The sequence below is a fragment of the Sebastes fasciatus genome, chromosome 12 (genome assembly GCF_043250625.1).
Source record: "Sebastes fasciatus isolate fSebFas1 chromosome 12, fSebFas1.pri, whole genome shotgun sequence".
In the NCBI taxonomy this organism is placed as follows: Eukaryota; Metazoa; Chordata; class Actinopteri; order Perciformes; family Sebastidae; genus Sebastes; species Sebastes fasciatus.
The window spans coordinates 24,379,648-24,397,325 of record NC_133806.1 but is presented as its reverse complement, the minus strand read 5'-3'; the positions used below and the strand labels follow the sequence as shown (position 1 = coordinate 24,397,325).

General features: G+C 43.5%; 1 protein-coding gene across 3 annotated transcripts in view; it reads right to left on the bottom strand.

Moving 5' to 3' along the window:
- grb10b (growth factor receptor-bound protein 10b) overlaps nt 1–16,526 on the bottom strand; it is a 74,957-nt gene extending 58,431 nt beyond the window's left edge. For 2 of the 3 annotated variants that reach the window (XM_074654252.1, XM_074654254.1), the window contains exon 1: nt 16,291–16,525. The gene's annotated coding sequence lies outside the window, so the exon portion shown is untranslated. Of the gene's footprint in view, nt 1–16,290 lie in introns of all 3 variants that reach the window. The other variant, XM_074654253.1, reaches the window with a different exon arrangement.
- Between the last annotated feature and the right edge of the window lie 1,152 nt (nt 16,527–17,678).

The following is a 17,678-nucleotide window of genomic DNA, read 5'->3' as shown; positions in this document are numbered from 1 at the left end:
GATGCAAGCAAAATGGCAAAGCGGCCGTAACATGAACCAGCCTTTTAATAAGTCAAACTAAAACATAGCAGCATTGACTGTAAGGGCCCACTTATGCTTAAACTGAACTAGTTTGTCCGACCACGTCAGAAGCCAAAAGTGTTTGTAGTTACAGAAATTGTTGGACTGTAAGACATCTACTTAAAGGTGCAGTGAGTAGGATCTGGCGGCATCTGGCGGTGAGGTTGCAGATTGCAACCAACGTAAACTTCTCCTGTGTTCCAAGCGTGTCAAAGAACTACGGCGACCAAAGCAAAAACGTGAAAGGCCCAGTGTTTGGTTTGTCCGTTCTGGGCTACTGTAGAAACATGGCGGCCGACTCCAAGAAGAGGACCCGCTCTGTATGTAAATACAAACGGCTCATTCTAAGCTAACGAAAACACAACGATTCTTATTTCCATGTGATTATGCACTAAAGAAAACATACTTATTAATATTATATTCCATTTGTGTCAATAGACCCCCCTAATTGTTACACACTGTTCCTTTAAGCGTTGATATGCTACAATAAAAAAATAACACACGACCTTGCTCATGACAATCCTCCGTCTTTGACAAGTTTTAAACACGTGAAGCTTAATTCTTCTTTAAAAACAGAAAGTAGCTAACACTGGTCAACAATCATGTCAAACCAACCACTTTTTTCTTATTCAATATATTATCTGTCGTGGCAGGAAGAAATGCACTTTACATAGACCGCCATAAGTTCTGCAGTTTTCCAATCTATAACAAGATATATGATTTTTAAACCTCCAAAATTTGGCTTGCAAATAATGACCAAACCATGAATGCATTCTAAACAAAGAGCTTGGCACCACGATCACTCGGGCCGCTGAAAGGGCTCGCTTGTACTGAGTGTGTGTGTGTGTTTTATTGTGACAGTCCATGTGTGTGGCCTGGCCTGCAAGGACAGCTCGTCATTTACACATTATTTCCAGACACACAGTTTACAACAAAAACAAAACAAATTAACATCAGCCCAAACTGTCCGAGCGGCCCCTCGTTAGGCGCCACACACTGGCTGACTGGCTGCGGCTGAACTGTATGTTTATTAGATTTCAGGAGTCAGGAGGCTGTGTCAACTATTACTAGCTAAAGGAAATGGTTGTGAGGCTTAAATCTTTATCAAATCTTTCATTTTATGTGGATTAAATAGTAAACATTAAACACCACTGAATTTGGCCTTTCAACATCATCGGTGTGAGTTCGGCTTCATCACCTGTGCGTGATGAAACATGGGAAAAAAGCTCAGGCGTTCCACGCAGCATTAAAATACCTCGCAACCCAAGTTTCAAAGCGCTCATATGTGACTTTCCCAGTGACTGATATATTGACCAAACACACATGCACCTATGCTTAATTGCTCCCTGACACAATCAAAGCCATTCCAGTGCAGGGATTAGACCCTCTCAGAGCCCTTTGATTCGATTCCTTCCACTTGAACAGCACACTGAAACCTAACCATCTCTGACCTTGACAGTGCAATTACCCCGGACAGCGTCGCCGCACTAGAAAGGGGCGGACTTTGGGGTGCGGCGGCTGTACCCAGCGGTGAGGTGACTGCATCTGGATTAATTAAAGGGATTTTTGCTCAAACTTGCATGAGGGAGAAGGTTAGCTGGTGGACTTCAAACGCAAAAGGGCCTTCATAATGCCTATCGTGAATCATAAATCTTTTCCAGCACTAACCTGGGTGAGACTTCACAGCAAAATGCACGACACTCCGCTGAAGGTGTTCTGCTTTAAAGGTTTTACCTCATGATCATAATGTACATTTAACACCTGGGATGGATTAGCAATGCCTTTCTGCTGCCAAGATCACAGAAGATCACTAAAAAAAACAACCATTTATGCTTTAGAGAACAGTCCGCATCAATGTGACGTATACGCAATTTGTACTTAATGAGCTAGAACATGCAATGTTATACGACATCGCCCTTGAGCCAATAAGCCATAAACACTAAGACAATTATTCAGTTAGGGCTTTCCTTTACTCAAAAGTCAGTGTCATTTGACTGTAATAGTGTGAGTGTATGTACAAACCTATATCAAATTGGCGACACAGGTCACCGTTGTGGTGAAACTCTACAACTGCTGTTGGGAAATGTACACACTTTGACCTCTGAGTGTTAACTGTACTGGACGTTACAACGTATAAATGATGAGTCATGCTTGAAGTGAAACTAAACTTAGGTTTGAGAAGAATGAGCTCTTTAACTACAATCAACAACACGCACAGTGTAGGTGCTCTTGAACACGTACACTCTTGGTCAGTGGGGGGGGGGTTAATGTGCTGGTATATATGCTTACATCTCCAGGGTCCAGCTTTAACATGTCAAGGTGATAAGCCCTCGCAGAGGAGCCAAAGGCGAGGCCTGGGATCACCAGAACCCCGGGCTATTTAAAGTAAAGCCTAATTGAAACAGTAGACACATTTCCCTGAACGGTTCTCCTCTTTTACGTGGTAAAGGTGGATCAGTGACTGACCAGCTCACCAGACCAAAGATGGATGTTAAGAGGACTTTAGAGGCTGCTGTCTCTGTTTGCAACCAACACCATGATGGGAAATACGGCACACAAATGTACTGATCCATTACAAAGCAAAAACAAACTTTCAGACACAAATTTGCAAGAATAATTGTTTCTTTGCAAATGATAAATCTACATTTAGCACTCTGTATATCAACTCTCATTATGGTTTTAAATAGAGTCATCCCTTATTCAGGCCACAATCCCCCCCCCCCCCCCCATATTAAATAACAGGTTATTAGGTTTTTCCCTTCCTTAAGGCTTTCCGAGGAGTCCAATAAAAATACCTGGAAATGGAAATATTAAACTTTTAACCTCCCACACTGTATGCAGGCCAACCCTGAAATAAGTGTGTCTTGTGAGCTGCACTGCCAAAGGTTGTAAACTGAGGAGACGATTAATTTTTTTCTTTTTTTTTTTAAACCTGTCTGCCTGCCTGTTGGTCTGGTTTGTCTGTCTTAACTGTCAACCAGTCTGCCTGTTTCTCTCTTAACCTCTCTGTTTCTGTGTACCTACCTGTCTACTGACGGTCCACCTGCCCGCCAGCCTCTGTACATTTCGGTGAGGCGTTCACTGCTCTATATACAGTATATTCCCGTCCTTTTCTTAATGGGAAAATATTCTAAATAGTATCCAGAAGAATACTGTAGCATAAACCTTTGCAGTGTACAAGTGATTTTACTTTTAAGTCAGACGCTAGAAGAGTTCTGTTACAGTTCACAAAAAGCACATTTAATATATGTATTTAGATGGCAGGAAAGAAGTTCTCCGATTTTAAAGGAATAGTGTGTCACCTTTCGGGGGATCCATTAGCAGAAATGGAATATACTGTTCATAACTATGTTTTCATTAGTGTATAAGCACCTGAAACTAAGAACTGTTGTGTTTTTGTTAGCTTAGAATGAGCCCTTCATATCTACATAGAGAGCAGGTCCTCTTCACGGAGTCCACTATGTTGCTCCGCCATGTTTCTACAGTGGCCCAGAACGGACAAACCAAACACTGGCTGTAGTGAGAGCCTTTCGTGTTTTTATGTTACCTGAAGACCACCGTAGTTCTCCGATACGCTTGTGAAACTGCGATAGCGTGAGCCGCAGAGTTCAAAACCGTTGTACCGCCAGCCGCCGTCTGACTTCTGTTACCGGAGGCGAACAGCGTTACCACAGTCTTGCCCTCGGCGGCTCATGTTAGGAAAGGGAGGAGCGAGTGGAGGGGTACTCAGTTGGTTGCAATCTGCAACCACACCACTAGATGCCGCCAAATCCTACACACTGTAACTTTTAAAAACTTCATCCAACATTCAGAGTTACTAAATAAAATGAAATACATGCTATGTGGCTTAGGTATGGAAGGATCATGTGTAAATAGCCATTCTGCTGTTGCCAAAGTTATGACAGAGTATTTCTTTGGAACAATAGAAACGCTGGATTACAGTGTCTGTATTGTGTAACTTGTTGGAACAGAGGTGTTTGAATTCAACCAGAGAGAAATATACAACATGCTATGTTACTGTAAGTATGCATGCAGGGTAAGACTTGCAGGAGCATTTAAACCTCTCACTAATGTGGAATTACCGATATGGATCCTGGTGTCAAGTGTCTCTCCAGTCTGGGCCTTTTGGCAACAACAGCACAAGTCAGAGTGACGAGGCATTCACTGTCAAATCAGACAATTCAGGGGGTTTTCATCAAACATATCAAATCTGTAACAAAATAACCCAGCACAGAGCCTTTCTGGTTACATTTGGATTTAATTAAACCTCTTTCACACATGGAGCCCGCATCGCTGGGTAACAATAAACTAACCCCCCCCCAACGCTGCTCTATAGCAGCATCTGTACAGCTCAGCTGTGCAGCTGTGTTAACCACTTTCCCTGTGTATAGAATTGTAAAATGTGTTCATCCCAGTCAACTTGACTTCAGCTGATTGGACTGGACACAGCTTAACACGGGGCCGTTCAGCGCCGCTCAGTCATCTTTGGAATGCAGAGAGCGCATTCTTTCCATATAGGGCACTCGATGAAAAAACGTGTGCAATATGGCGAAACCCCTGGCCTCATGAAATGGCTTGATTTGTGGGCCAGCCAGGGATAGGGTGGATGGTGTCGAGAGAAAAGTGAGGAACATATGGCAGAATATGTGTGTGTGCATACGCAACGCAAACACAACACACACTGATTGTAAGCTTCCTACTTAGGTATCATAAGGTCAAAAGGGCACTTTTTTATGCTTCTAGGGGTCAGGTCGTGTCAGGGAACAAAGTGTTTTATCTCCTGCACCCTGGGGTGGAGGTCTGCACGGCTCTGTTTTCTCTATCTCACACCCAACTGCTCCTGCAGGATTTCCGACCATAACGGCACGCTCAGATGCACCGTCCCACCGGCTCCTGTAGGGAGTCTGATCACTCTGTCTGCCCCGTCTCACAGGGAACATTTGTGCAAACCTTTATGGACTTTTTGCATGAGAAAAGCTAAACACAGATGCTCAACTGTTTAAAGGGTAACTTTGGTATTTTTCAACCTGGACCCTATTTCCCCATGTTTTTGACTAATGGGGACAACAATTTCTGAAATAGATCAGTCCAGCATTGAGTATGCAATATGGTGCTATTGGGGCAAGCTGGCAACGTCATTTACGTCCACTAAAAGTGCTTGTTTTTGCCATGACAGGCTCTGATTGTTATTATAAGTGTTATGGAAAGAGTCTTGGTTAAGGAGAAGTCAAGTTCTGAAATCTGGCGAGGTGACGTGTTGCCGGAAATCAACGGTGGAAAACATTCATGGTGGAAACGCGAGTGCCAGCCGGGCAGTTTGTTGTGTTGGAGTACAGAAAGTGTAGCTTAGTGTTATCTAAAAGATTTTCAACGTCCTAGCTGAATATTTAGCTGACTTCAACAATGTGGACGAGGTCTTTGAATTTGATGGACGCCCGTATTTATTTGAATATCTAGATTTCACAGCGAGACTTCTCCTGGAGCGGGACTTGGACACAATAAAAAACGGACCGTATCGAGCGAAAGGTGAGAAAAACGTTTTATTTCTCTGTAGGGTCCTTTCCACAATGTTGTCACTTACTTATAATAACAATCTGAGCAAAAACTGTGGTAAAAACAAGCATTTTTAGTGAATGTAACGTAACATTGACGCTGCTCAATTGCCCTCACAGCTCATTTAGCGGCTGCCGGTTACAACTAACTCCCTCAATACCATAGACCAATATCAAATATTGTTGTCCCCATTAGTCACTTAGACACAAAAACATGGGAAAATATAGGGTCCAGGTTGAAAAATACCGAAGTTACCCTTTAATAAGCTCTGTTTATAAGTCTTGATCTAAAAAAAATGGCATTAGAAGTAACGAATAACAGCTTCAACTTGAGGGAGCGGAGAAAGAAAAGTGGATAGAACATTGTGGGTCACGTCTCGTTGAAATGATAGATAGATTTCCTGGAAGGTTTCGTAGGGTTTACTGGAAGACGGTGCATTTACATACAAGGTTAAGCCCAATAATAAACAGGCTCTCATATTTTCATATATGAAATTTCATCCTGTGATAATGATGCTGACTACGCAAGAATAAATACGCCCACGCCCGCTGCATTTGTGTTGGGCCCTGTGTGATCTGTGGAAACCCCATTGCAGCTTGTGCAATGTGCACGTGTGTTCCAGCATCTGTGTGTACACAAGTGTGTGCGCACATCTTCAACTATGTCTGACAGTAGATCTAAACTTACTATCTGGGTTTGTCATCATCCCTTTAATAGTTTCTCTTGGCAGTGAAGCAACAAAACAAAAAGAAGGTTACCCCTTTCACTGAGGAGCGTCCTACAGTCCAAATCCAGGAGGTTCCCTACATTTATAGTGGTCAGACAGGTGAGAAAAATAGAAGGTTAAAGGTTAAAATGTTTGCGTCAGTAAGAAAAACTGAACTGAAATAACAAGAATGAACAGTTTTATTTAAAGGAGACATATCGTGCTCATTTTCAGGTTCATGTTTGTATTTTGGGTTTCTACTGGAACATGTTTACATGCATTAATGTTCAAAAAACACATTATTTTCTCATATTGTCTGTCTGAATATACCTGTATTCATGCTCTGTCTGAAACGCTCCGTTTTAGTGCATTTCGACGGAATGGCAACGGAATTGCGTTGCTAGGAAACAGCTTGGGTCCATGTTTACATCCTGTCAGTTGATGTCGTTCACTTACACTGCAACAGGAAATAAACTGGGACACATTGAGTATGTTTACGTTTAAAACTGTGAAATGGTCTAAATATTGTAGATTTGTGACATCACAAATGGACAGAAATCCTAACGGCTTGTTTCAAACGCTCCGTTTCTGAATATACAGGCTGTGTGTATTTCTCCATGGATTGAGTGTTTTGATACTTTCACAGTATTTATATAGCACTTAAACCTGCTTTATAATATAAAAGACATGAAAATCTAACTTTTGACAATATGGGACCTTTAACGCTGATTGCTCAGCTCAAACGTAATACTAGTGACTACTTGAGAAAGAGAAAACTGTGTTGGGTAAATGTATTTCAATTAAGCAGATGGATATTTAGCTGGCAGCTGGTGCTTATATGACCCTGTGCAACTCTAGCTATAAATCTGCTACATTTTGAGTCACACACACCCATAGCCAGTTGAGAACAGCCTGTCTTATAATCTCAACAGACCAGTCACAGGTGAAATGAGTCGTGAAGGATGATACGGGATAGCCGGGGTGACAGAACAGAGCATGTCATGTTTCCATGGTCTTATATACTGGTTTGTTTTGTTTATAAGAACACAGACTTCTGCACCTCCTCATGGCTGTTTTCAGGCTTTAAAAAAATGTAACGTGTGACGGGAGACTTTGGTCAATCACAGGTAATTTCAGAGAGAGAGCATTCCCATTGGCTGTGCTCCGGCTGGTGGGCGGTGCTTGGTATTTCATCAGCTGTTCTCAACATGGCTGCCGGGTTTCAAACTTTCTCATTTTACAGCTAAACAGTACACTACAAGATGTTTCTGAAAACATCTGAGGTGAGAAATAGGCATTAGAGCAACAGAATATTGATTCATATTTGATCAGCGCTGCCTAGTTTGACCGTTTGATCAGAGTTCGCGAGTGATTGACAGCTGCTCGTAGACGGCAAGGCTCCAGCTCGGCTCTGATTGGTTGTTTTCCTCCGATCTGTGAAATCTTGCAGATGGAGCACCGGAGGACACAGAGTTACATGATTTCTTTCAGATTACCTGTCTCATGCACTACTGTCAGGATATGGTGACCGTTTTATAAAAATAACTTTTTTTAAATCACATTTGCTCCATTTCTACCTACTGCAGCTTTAAAGCTGCTCTAACACGCCCCTTTCTCAAGTACCACACCCGCTACCGCCCTCTCCTCCAAACCCCCCCGACCCCCCACATCCAACCCCTACCCTCATCCTGCACCGCTCTAGTCCCGGACATAAACAGCATCTTAATTCAAGAAATGGCACCGATCCAACTGTGTGTCTGGGGACTTGTGGAGAGCCCATTGAAGTGAATGTACTGACCGTAACCCAACCCCTAGAGAGAGGAGGTCAATTATTCTACTGTATGTGTTTAAACTAGCCAGATGCCTTACAAGACAATATTTAGCACGACGCTGTGAGTTATAAAAACTTCCTATGGCGAGGCGAACTATAGAAATGTGCAGTTGTGAGACAGGGAGTGCTGTGGGTGGAAAGATAAGTCGCCTGCTCTACTGTGTTGTGTTGTTCTGGGCTGGAGATTCCCACCAGCCTTTAGCTCTGTAGGCAACCGGTACATATATGTATATTTGTTTTTACATGCAACTTATAATTCATCTTGAACTTGAGCATGAAAATAGTCAAGTCATTAGAATACACCAAACAAATGGACAGAATTATGTCCTCATACAACTGCAGATCACCAAATAAAGACTTTGAATTTACTGTAGGTATTACACTAACAAACACTGACCAAAACTTTTTGGTATCCCAAGTAGCTCTAAAATTAATATAGCAAATAATTCCAATTATTATTCTCAAAATGAGGTTGTCCGAGTAGAAGAGTGTGTTTCGGTTGTCTGTGTGTGTGTGTGTGTGTGTGTGTGTGTGGGCTGGCTGTTGTTTCTGCAGAAATGCAACACTGAAAGACGGGGAGAGAGCGAGTCGAACAGAGCATCTCTGTCTTCTGTTTTAATCAGCAGATTAGATGGTAGTCACTCCTCACTGGATGTGCTTGTTGCACATGTTGATTAGTCATTAATTGGCAGCTTTCATTATTTGAGCGCAGCAGCGTAAAGTGGGGCTATAAGAGAGGGCCTGATGTCATGCCGGGGGAGGCTGAATAGCACCAGTCTATGAGAGAAAGGCCTTTTGGAAATGTGGACAGTGCCTAATTGGATGAGGATTTCATTGGGCTGCTTGGGAGAACCGGTCTTATGCAATGGCATAGATGAATGGAAGGGGAGCTTGGGAGCAATTGTGCTTGTGCACAAGTTGGCTGCGATGGTGGCCCCAGAGGGCTGCGCTAGATGGATTCGCCTTCTCATGACGCCATCTTTACTACACCTGTTGGTAGCAGATAACCTCTTTAAATGGCAACACAGAACTGTTGCATTAGACCTCCTTTTAGTCAAGAACATAAAGCTGTGATGTGGCATCATTATCATGTACAATAAAGGAAACATCAACCCCCAAATAAAACTGACCTTGTAGGTAAAATATAGGGCTGAATGCATGATTATGGCCAAAATGATAATCACGATTATTTATCACGATTATTCTTTGATTTTAGCGACGGCGTATTTTTATTGCACTTTCACATTAAAATAAACAGAGCACTGTTTTCACTTCCATGCTGTGCTACAACCCTGGTAATGTACAAATTAGGGCTGAACGATGTTGAAAAAAACTGTCATTGGAATATTTTTTTCTGCTATATGAAAAAATACAGGAATATTCACCCCATCACTTTGTTAGCTACATTTTAAAGTCAAATCTGGTGCACTTCGAGAGCAAAATTAGCGACATTAAGAGCTAGATAAACAATTTTATGCTCTTAATTTAATCATAAACACATTGGTTGTATAGATAATATCTATGCCCAAAAGTGAAGCCAAAACATCTGGATCACCGACTGGTGGCTGGCTGTTAGTTTAGGATGTGCTTGGTTTGATATGCTGCAGCGTTTTCTATGAGCAGAACACGCATTTTAAACATCAATATCTCAGGCGATCATGTTCGTCTAATTATGGGAAGCCAAAATTGTGATCTTGATTAATATTTGATTAATCGTGCAGCCATAGTAAAAACATCTAACTGGTATCAGAAGAGAGCTGGAGATCTGTGTGACCACTCGAGGGGAAAGGGGAACAGGATTTATTTGACTTACTTACTCTTAGGAATGCTAACAAACTTGGCTGGTTGAAAAAAAATCATATTAAGAAGGACTTAACGAAAGTCCTGTTCCTAAGTACCAAAGTACATCACTCTAAGCCCTGATAAGTCTGGGTATAATACTAGAAAACCAGAGGGCAGAAAATGTAATTATGTACGACAAAATACATGCATGCATGGTCAGAAGTGCTATATTCAGAGCGTGAGAGGAAATCAGAATGAGCTTTAGGACAGTGATATAATTCAAGAACAGAAAAAAGGCCTGTATTGTTCTGAGGTTTCACACTGGGGATTATTTCTGGGGGGGAAAAAGGCTTTTTTGTTGTTAATCGTTTGATACATCTGCCAAAGCCAAATAACCATGGTTTGTTTTGATTTTGCATTGCAGGTTCCAGCTGGTACGGTGAGTAGGGGTGTGAGAAAATATCGATACACGCGATATTATGTTTTATGATACTGTATTGATTCTCCAAAACACCGTATTGATTTTTAATTAACCGCTTTTCCGTCTTTTGGAGGTTGTAGCGGGCTCAGTTTTAAAAGGTAGAGTGAAGCTACTGGCATCCCATGAAACTAGAAAAACATAAGGAATCCATTGGTACCTACCATGTCACACTTGTATGTCGCAAAGAAGGCTCCAAAATAACACTCCAAACTTACACTAAAGTTTGGAGAGGAAAACTAGCATGACTATTTTCAAAGGGTTCCTTTGACCTCTGACCTCAAGATATGTGAATTAAAATCCGTTCAATATTGATACTACCCCATGATTCTCCGCTTTACAGACATGACAATCACATGCAGTTTGTTGCATGCAGTATAAATGTGTTATTTTCACCTATTCTTAAATGATGTATATTAATTTTCCTGCATACTGGGGTCCCTAAATAGTCTTAGAATTGCATAAATTGGATATGACTGGAAAGCTGAGACTCCTGTGGATGCATTGAGTCCAGTTGTATTCATGTGTAATGATATTAATCCCCATAGTAGCCATTTCACATGCTTTTTTTTACTCAGATTTGTGTGTCTTTACACTAGTTATGATAATCACAATATAGCGCCTTGCTCACAATATCGCAATGTATCGCAATGTATCGCGATATATTGAATCGTTACCCCTGTATCATGATACGTATCGTATTGCCAGATTCTTGCGATATTGACAGTGAAACTAGGAGAGAGGGGCTCGCTAAAGAAAACAGGGGGTGGGGGGGGGAGGGCATACAATGAGGGACAAAGAGACAAAGATAAACTGCAGATATGTAGAGATAGAGAACACCAAAGCACGGGGTACAAACGGTGTACATTATGTGTCGGAGAGATAATTCCGTCTGGCACATCGTCGCGCATCCACACCACATTATCTGCACCCACCCGAGCATGTGCTCCCTCAGGTGTTCGGTTACCTACAGAACGAAGGCAACATTCTCGCAGGCTTGGGTTTCAGCCACATTTGGACCAACACCAGACAGCGAGGAACCCAATCCACTGTACACTTTGGTGGTTAGACGAGCAAGCATTGCATCACCTTCGGGTCACAAGTGGAAAGCGGAGCGAGAATCGGGTCTGTATAGGTCCGTATTTACAGTATGGAGGAGGAGGAGGAGGAGAGGGGGGAAAGAATAATACCGCAAAGTTTTCCTCTGGCAAGCGTTTAGGGTTCTTAGAAATGAGTCTTTACAAAGCAGAACATGATTACTCAGCTTTGAGATACCAAGTACATAAAACATTAATTGGGCTGTAATGTCAACAATAAGTGGTCACATGAGTCTTAAGGACTGTTAACTTGCGGCCAAAAGGGAAACAACCTACATGCAAAAGTTTGTAGCACACTTTTAAGGCCAAGTATGTGGTAACCCAAACATTTTAACAGAACTGAAAAGAGTGATTTCTAGAAATGATGCCTGATTTTGCAACAGTACAAACTCAACCTTTAGCCAACAAAACAAACAGCAGCCCCTAACATCCCTGGATTACTTTTTGACCGCTGACAAGCCCAGCTGAGCATTTCGGTACAGAAGTTGCTCTGCTTTTAGACGCGAGCAGCAGAGTCAGTGAGTCGACCGACATGAACTGTGCTGTGCTCCCCCAGCAGGCTTGGGTTAATGGTGTCATGACATCAGGGAGGGGGTATTAACAGCGTATAAGCCTAGACTAACCAGTGCTGAATGACTGCTGGCTGACGCAAGACCCAATGGAATGCTGCCTGGAGCACGACCACAAGCTCTTATACCACCAATACCAGCTAATAGGATAGCTCTGCCACTTTTCCCAACGGATGGCAGCTGAAACTATATGCATATACAAGCACCGGCGACAGGGGGGAATCCAACGTTACGTGCATTTGTTCATCAAGAAAAATGAGGCTCAGAATTGTGGTTATGCAACAAATCTCAGGGGCGATCGCGGCCAAGCACACAGTATTTCAATCAAAAGCCAATGCAAGCAGAACGCGTTTCAGATCCCTAAGAGTTTCTCGAAAGACAAAAACACACACAGGTCTGAATCCTAGAGCGAGTTGAGTATAGCTTATTGCAAGTATAATTATGTGCAATATGTGCAGTCAGCAGCCCTTTTGGCAGCCTGTAGTCTCGAAGAGTTCATGCCCCGTCATGCCTGTGCTTACTGAGCATGGACTTGAAATAGCAGGACTGGTGCTGAGAGGGGGGGCTGAAAAGAGACCGCAGCTAGAGCGGTTGCCATGTGCACGGAGATGTGACCACAACATAATTAAATGAAAGAAAGCTGGAAATAATGGGCCGGGGCAAGGAAAAGAGAAATCCTCTTTGGCTGTAAATGGGGGGAGGGTGTCAAATAAATGACATGCTTGAAGAGACACAACTATAGCATGTTTTAGACTGTATGCAGCAGCGGCCCACGTGATCAAACTACGCCGTATTCAACCGCACTGTTAGAGGTTAACATGCAGAGAGGGCCGTCGTGCATGTGTTGCAGTATCTAAGTGCTCCGGTGTAGGTTGCCAAGTTGAGTGGAATATCAGCGGTTGGCCGGATCGCGTGCTTCACGTCAGTGACTCCAGAAAGGTTGCTGACTGAGCTTTGATCGACCTTAATTCTGAAAGGTATGTTACATTTAAGACATATTAATACGGTTGAGTATACAGGGTTTTAATTAATCTAACAGTAATTAAGCCGGTGTCCAGTATCACAGAGGTCCCACCTATATGGAAATAAAAGATCAATAGCTCTGCCTGTGGAGCTGATAAACACAAATTAATATAAACCCAATTACATTCAGGAGAGTTTTTCCCTCAAAAGTGTGCACTGACAGAACAGATTTGGGATGCACTACCTACAAACTCTAACCACGTGCACCAGTCCCTGCACGCCTCCTCCCAGTCTAACTCCACAGTTCCAGTGAGAGACCTGATCTGCATTCAAAACACAACGTCGATAGTTCCCAGAATCATACATTTTCTGGTGGTTATGCAACTTTCTGCAGAGACCAAACGCAGTCAATAAAGAAATTGATTTGGAAGCGTGCCCAAATGACGGGGCGGATTAGACCGTAGATCTATGAAGAGTTGCTTTGTCAAGACCTTTACACATTAGAGTTAGATTAGATAATGACCAGGCTCTCTCTCTCGTTCACACGCCCTTTCTATTAGCGTCACCATCCATCGGGGCTGAACCATTTTGAAAACAATATTTAATTATTTTGACTGATATTGCAATATGATTTGCAATATTAAAAGGGAATGATATTTTTTACATTATTATTCTCATTTTCATTGAAAAACTTCTGCGATTTATATTGCGATTTGTATTAATTGTACAGCCCTAGTTACCATCATTAAATAGAGTTTCTGAAAGTAATATATAAGTGAGAACATTTTGCATTATTGACTTATTGATATACAGTATAAGCTTCAGTAGGCGTTATAAAACAAACGCCACAATTAAACAATAGAGGAATGGTGCACCTACAGGTACAGTGTGCATTTACAGTATTTGGGCAATAGCTGGATTCAGTGAAGACTTGAAGGTGAATGGAGATTACTAAAGATTTTTCACATCCCACATATGATAAGACTTCCCAACACACTCCCTCTGGGAGCGCTCTGGAAGTTCTATTGATTCAGCGCTCCAGACTTGCCTAACAAGTGCACTGATAACACTTTTTACAGTCAGCTCAGTAATTAAAAACGTCTTCCTGTTATCGTGTTAAAGCTGCAGTGGGTAGAATTGGAGCAAGTATAATTAACAAAAGTTATTTTTATAAAACGTTCCCTATATCCTGACAGTAGTGCATGAGACAGGTAATCTGAAAAAAAATCATGTGCCTCTGTGTCCTCCGGTGCTCCTAATGGCATCTGCAAGATTTCACAGATCGGAGGAAATCAACCAATCAGAGCTGAGCTGGAGTCTGCCGTCTCTCAGCAGCTGTCAATCATTCGCAAACTCCGATCAAACGGTCAAACTAGGCAGCGCTGATCAAATATTAATCAATATTCTGTATAAAGTTTGTGACCCGGCAGCCATGTTGAGATCAGTTGAGGAAATACCAAGCACCGCCCACCAGCCGGAGCCTTGTGATTGGCCAAAGTCTGAAAACAGATCCAAGAGGAGGTGCAGAAGTCTAGTTTTCTCTCAGAAAACTTGAATTTCAATATGCTGAAAGGTTATTATGGACTCTTTGCCCGATGATGCCAAAAACATTCTGCCTACTGCAGCTTTAAAGCTGTGGTGTCTCAAAAAGTGATTCAACTCAACAATCACTTGCTTTACAGGGGACCCTCTGGAACCCACCCAAGGACCCTCTGGGGGACTCCGGAGCCCAGTTTGGGAACCACTGCAGTAAGAGGCTGCATGAGTGAGTGTCTCTGGGAAAACGCCTCTTTCTCCCCCCGTTCCTCTCCCTCTCTCCACCCCCAAAGCAAATGCTGCCAAAAGGATAAGGCGATAAGACGAGACTGGAGAAATTCTCACAGAGTAGTGTTGGGGTGTGTGTGGGTGTGTGTGTGTTTGTGGGTGTGTGTGTGGGGGGGGGGTAACGCGTGGAGTTGGAGTCCTACTGGACAGAAAGTAGGCTATGGGCCACGGTACACTGCTGTTACGCAATCGTAAACAAGGCAGGCTGTAGGGATCAAAATATTGTTCCCTAAAGAGAACAAGAGAGTTAAAGGTTGAGGAAGGTGCAGACGCGTAACGGAATTAACCCGGAACAGTCTCTGGTCCGGTAGAAGCTTATTCACACTATAGCAGCAACACAGTGAAGGGAACATATAATCAAAATGCAACAGCCAGATCAGATGAATCAACTTGTTTTCAAAGTTCAATGACTGGTCAGAGAGGAGAGAGGAGAGAGGAGAGAAGAGAGGAGAGAGGAGAAGAGAGAGGAGAGAGGAGAGAGGAGAGAGGAGAGAGGAGAGAGGAGAGGAGAGAGTGGAGAGGAGAGAGAGGAGAGAGGAGAGGAGAGAGAAGAGAGGAGAGAGGAGAGAGGAGAGGAGAGAGGAGAGAGGAGAGGAGAGAGAGGAGAGGAGAGGAGAGAGAGGAGAGGGGAGAGGGGAGAGGAGAGGAGAGTGGAGAGAGGAGAGGAGAGGAGAGAGGGGAGAGGAGAGGAGAGTGGAGAGAGGAGAGGAGAGAGGAGTAAGGAGATAGGAGATAGGAGAGGGGAGAGAGGAGAAAGGAGAGGAGAGAGGAGAGAGGAGAGGAAAGAGGAGAGAGAAGATAGAGGAGAGAGGAGGGGAGAGAGGAGAGAGGAGAGAGGAGAAAGGAGAAAGGAGATAGGAGAGAGGAGAGGAGAGAGGAGAGAGGAGAGAGGAGAGAGGACAGAGGGGATGAGAGAGGAGAGAGGAGTGGAGAGAGGAGAGAGGAGAGGAGAGAGGAGAGAGGACAGAGGGGATGAGAGAGGAGTGGAGAGGAGAGAGGAGAGGAGAGAGGAGAGAGGAGAGGAGAGAGGGGAGAGAGAGGAGAGAGGAAAGGAGAGAGGACAGAGGAGAGAGGAGAGGAGAGAGGAAAGGAGAGAGGAGAGAGGAAAGGAGAGAGGGGAGAGAGGAGAGGAGAGAGGAAAGGAGAGAGGACAGAGGAGATAGGAGAGAGGAGAGAGGAGAGAGGAGACAGAGAGCATGGATCCAGCAGGTCTCCTCTATAGAAAGCTTTTACGCGCAGCGCCGCACCATGTGTTCCGACCCGCAACACAGTGCGAGTCATCACAACAGCAACATTAAACTTTTACTACACGCTGCTCACTCTACACGGACTTTCTTTATCTCCCCAATACACACACACACACACACACACGCACACACAAGGTGCACACAAGAAGAGCGCGTCTTCCTCCGGTAACATGGACTCACCTTACAGCCAGATCAGATCAGATCAGTGGAGGAAGAGGAGGCTACGAGCCTCAGAGACGGACCCGGAGATGAAGAGACTCTCGGCGGCGTTGGATCAGAACACTGTGGTCAACATACCCGGACTGGACAGATAGAGACAGGAGGAGGAGGAGGAGGAGGAGGAGGAGGAGGAGGCGAAAACTGGCCGCAAAGACTGCAGGCAGCTCATCTCATGCGGCCGGGGAGGATACACACACACACATGCACGCACACACACACACACATGCACGCTCTTAAACAGCTCCTCCCCCTCTTTGCAGACCACGCCCACCAGCGAGGGGTGATTAATGCGGCGTTCACGTCTCCTGGGAATATCTCCTGGGCGTGTTCAGAGGATTCCGCTGTTTTGTGAAGAGAGCTGTCTCTATAACAGTCTCTATAACACACACAAGATCTGCACCTTTAAAGTGAACAACAAAAGAGGGCTTCACCCCCAATGTATGAATACAAGACTTTTATTTTTTATATGTTCCAAGTTATTTTGAAAAACTCATTTAACATATTTTATTTCGAGAAAGACATGCAGTTGAGTCTTTTTTTTCTCTTAAACCAAGTTGTTGTTGCATCACCTCATCTGTATGGAAAACAAACTTAAAGCTGCAGTAGGCAGAATGTTTTTGGCATCATTGGGCAAAAAAAAATACATAATAACCTTTCAGCATATTCTAATTCAAGTGTTCTGAGAGAAAACTAGACTTCTGCACCTCCTCATGGCTCTGTTTTCAGGCTTTAAAGAACCTAGCCCGTGACGGGGGACTTTGGCCAATCACAGGTCATTTCAGAGAGAGAGCGTTCCTATTGGCTGTTCACTCAACAGAGGCAGCCGTTAATCACTCGTAAACTCCAATCAAATGGTCAAACTATGCAGAAAGTGTGCTTGGTATTTCTTCAACTGTTCTCAACATGGCTGCAAGATACACTACAAGATGTCTCTGAAAACTTTGATGCGAGAAATAGGCATTACAGTAACAGAATATTGATTCATTTGATCAGCGCTGCCTAGTTTGACCGTTTGATCGGAGTTTGTGAGTGATTGACAGCTGCTCAGAGACGGCAGGCTCCAACTCGGCTCTGATTGGTTGTTTTCCTCCGATCTGTGAAATCTTGCAGATGCCATTAAGAGCACTGGAGGACACAGAGGCACAATATTTTTCTCATGCACTACTGTCAGGATATAGTGATCGTTTTATAAACATTTTTTAATCATATTTGCTCCAATTCTACCCACTGCAGCTTTAAAGGAGCGGTATTTAGGATTTAGTGGCATCTAGCGGTGAGGTTGCAGATTGCAACCGACTGAATACGTCTTCGTTCAACCCTCCCTTTCCAAGTATGTCGGAGAACTACGG